The sequence below is a fragment of the Micropterus dolomieu genome, linkage group LG07, assembly GCF_021292245.1.
Source record: "Micropterus dolomieu isolate WLL.071019.BEF.003 ecotype Adirondacks linkage group LG07, ASM2129224v1, whole genome shotgun sequence".
In the NCBI taxonomy this organism is placed as follows: Eukaryota; Metazoa; Chordata; class Actinopteri; order Centrarchiformes; family Centrarchidae; genus Micropterus; species Micropterus dolomieu.
Window position 1 is genome coordinate 4,062,292 of NC_060156.1, and position 3,409 is coordinate 4,065,700.

Consider the following 3,409-nt stretch of genomic DNA (forward strand, 5'->3'; position numbering starts at 1 on the left):
TCCTTTGGGCCCCCCCCCCCCCCCCCCCCCTAATAAACACATTTTAATTAAGTTCTGCTCATGTCAAAAACTGATTCTGTTAATAACTTGCCCTGAAATGTCTGAATATTTAAAAAGTCAGTCTTGTGCATTATTCATAATCACTGGATCCATTGTGAAGAGGAGAGAACAGAGTGAGAAAAAGAGTCTAAAGAAGAAGGAAAACCTGATCAGTCCTCTCTCTCTGCCACCGGCACTCTGTTTCCATCACTCTGTCAGTCTGCTTTCATATACCATATCAAGCTCTGTTAATTAATAAAAGGATGAGAGAGCAAACGAGCTAGGCTTCCTGCAGGCAGAATGTAACAACAACAAAAAGTGCTGAAGCTGCTGCTCCGTATCAGGTCCAGAGAACAAGGAGCTGTGAACATCCTCCTGGGTGCAGCTGCAGCTACAGTATGATGCTGATTGTTCACGTTCTCCTCGGAGACTCACAATATTGATCTCCAGTTTAAAAAAAAAAAAAACAGCCGTCTCGTGGTTTACAAGCTGAATAACGAAAGAATCTGCCCCATTTTCATAATTTGATATTTCCTCTCTTTGGACACCCAGAGGGATTCACAGGAGCAGAATCAATAAACCTCCTCCCCTCAAACTTTATATGAGAATTGTTATGCAACAAGGATTTTTTAAAACCTGGAGGCCTGCGGTGTTTTTCAGCATACACTGCCAAGTGATCTCACACTAAGGCTTAACAGTTCCCCACCCTAACAACAGAGAAATCTCTGCATATTTTAACTTTCAGTAAATAACTAAACAAAAGTATCATCATGGCTGTTATCATCATACATCATTCAAGAGATGTTGGAGTGCCAAAATCATTTTGTAACTCAAATGGGGGATTCTTGGTTCCTCGAAGGAACTGGATGTTAAGTCAAGGTTCAAAGTTCAATCTTGAAAACAGAAGTTGACAACCTCACATTCAGGTCCATTTAGTAGCTGCTCTGGCACTTTGATGATATCACATCTTCACAGGCAGATGGAGTTTGCCTAGTTATCATGGAATATTCATATACATTTTTAAGCACTTTAAGGACTTAATAAAAGGTATGGTTAAAAGTTGAGTATAAAAAAACCTTCAACTTTAACTCCCCCCCACTCAAAAAAAATCTCTGAACCTTTAAGCCAACGTGGAAGAGAAGTGACACGACTGAAAGCTCCAGAACAGCTACTAAATGGACATTGAGGTGAGGTTGTTTCGTCACCTGGATCTGTATTTGTAGCCTGGTCCCACACCTTCACCATCACCATCTGAAGTCCCATTCATTTTTCCCATAACCAATGCTACAGTTCTAGCACATCCTCTGTTCTGACTGAAAATGACGGTGGGATAGAGACATCACTCACTGCGGACTGGCAAAAGAAAAAATAAAAGGGCTAACATTGACACGATGTCAGACTGAATGAATGAAGTGTTTTAATCAATATCTGTGTACAGTATAGCCCCTTTTCCACGGCAGGGTACCGGCTCGACTTGCCTCCACTCGCCTTCGTGAAAAAGTTGTACCTGTAGCTGCTTCCAGGTAATTTTTTTTCCTGTCACCTCTGTCGAGGTTCCAAGTGAGCTGAGGCGATACTAAAATGTGACGTGAAAACACAGCAGACTGCTGATTGGTCAGACAGAATATTCACTATTCTCTGCGTTATCATTGCGCGTGCCAGACAAGAGGTCAGCAACAGGAAGTTTTATATTTGACAATTTTCATACTTTATTTCATCACTAAATCCACTTCTGAGAAGTTCTGAGGTGAGAAATCAACTGTGTAGATTTAGAATATGCCGGAACAAAAATGTGCTCCAAAGTTTTCGGAGTTGAGGAAGTGGCGACAGGGGAAGCCTGCGCGCCAAGCCGGCCAGCCGCCCGCTCACAGAGCCCTTTGCTCCCGCCGTCACACAGGCCGCTGCAGCAACAACGGCAGAGGAAAACACAGCTGGAAGGTTTTCATAGCGCTTATCTGTCTTTACATTCTGAGGAATGTTGAAACTTTTTAACTTAAATCAAGAGACAGCTGTTTGTGTGCCGCATTGAAAATTACGTCACGGCAGTTGTGTGTAGCTATGACGACCAGCTACATTACCGGCTACTATCTGCAATGGAAAACGGAGGACGGCCAAACCGAGTCGAGCTGAGCTGGTACCGGTAACGGAAAAACGGCATATGTGTGTGTGTGTGTGCTACTCACCACAGGCATGGGGTCATGCAGCACTTTGGGGTAGGACTCAGCGAGAAGTTTGGTCTTTCTGTCCCAGCGGGCGCCATCAAGAAACAGCCCTCTAACGTACACACCTGAGTGTCGCACACAAACAGAGACAATTCAGAGGTACACGAGAGCTAGCTTAGCTTCGACCCTGCGACTACTCTGCGTGTCGCCTCTTCTAGCATCTGTAAAACTTGATGAATCTGAACTGACCTCTGTGCTGTTGTCATTAAGCATGTGAGCTGTCCTACTAACAGGGTGGGGAGAAAACAGGGTGAGATTTAGAGATAACTGACTGTTGGCATCCTGTCAGTATCACGCACTCCAATGCACACGCGCTGTCGGATTTGTAGCTCGGCAGTGTAGGCTGTGTTAGTGTGATGGGGCCCCAGCTGGGGACTGATTGAGGGTGAGGCTTTCTGCTAGACTTTGACTGAGAATCTCAGTCTGTAGGCACAGCGAGGGGCTGACGCAGGCCTGCATGCAGATGAGAGGCAAGGAGGCTTTGCTTTAACTTACTTTCTCACGTTACACTCTGCCTCTCTTATATTCAGGCAGCCTAATGTCAGTTTTCATCTGTTTGTTTCTTCTCTTCCACCTACTGCTTATTTCACTTTCCGCTTTGAAATGTCTTGTACACTTTTGAAACTCCTTCTGACTCCTTCCCTCTTCAAGTGATCTTCCTGCTGTACTTTTTCTACCTTCATTAAACGAGGAGATGGTTTGCTGAATGAGCCATTTGATCCTTTCAAAAGCTATCCTAACATCCTTTTACTATTAAACCACCGACCTTCTTCTCCCTAAACACACTCAGTCTGTCTTCTCCCATAACACCGTTAGTATCCTACCATCCTCTGGAGGGTGTTTATATTCGTGGTCATCCAGGACCTCAAAGTCGAAGCCGAGCAAGTCAATAGGGACGGTGTGTTTCCTGGCATAGTTCTGCTGGCTGCCTGTGAGGAAAGCCTGGGTGAAGAAGAATCCTGATATCCAGAATACAGCAGGCGTACCCTGATCACACCAGTCCTGAAAACACAGCAGACATTTATAAGCAAAACCAGCCAGAACTCAGAGGACCCAGTGGCTTTCAGATGGGTTGAGATGGTTGGGGGTTCTTGGTTAGGTTTAGGTTACAACACACTTTTCTTTTACAGTTTTGCATTAATAGATGT

At 44.6% G+C, this 3,409-nt stretch overlaps 1 protein-coding gene across 2 annotated transcripts in view; it reads right to left on the reverse strand.

The window, feature by feature from the left end:
• dnah7 (dynein, axonemal, heavy chain 7) overlaps positions 1-3,409 on the reverse strand; it is a 78,718-nt gene that overhangs the window by 862 nt on the left and 74,447 nt on the right. The gene's annotated exons all lie outside the window — the stretch shown is intronic.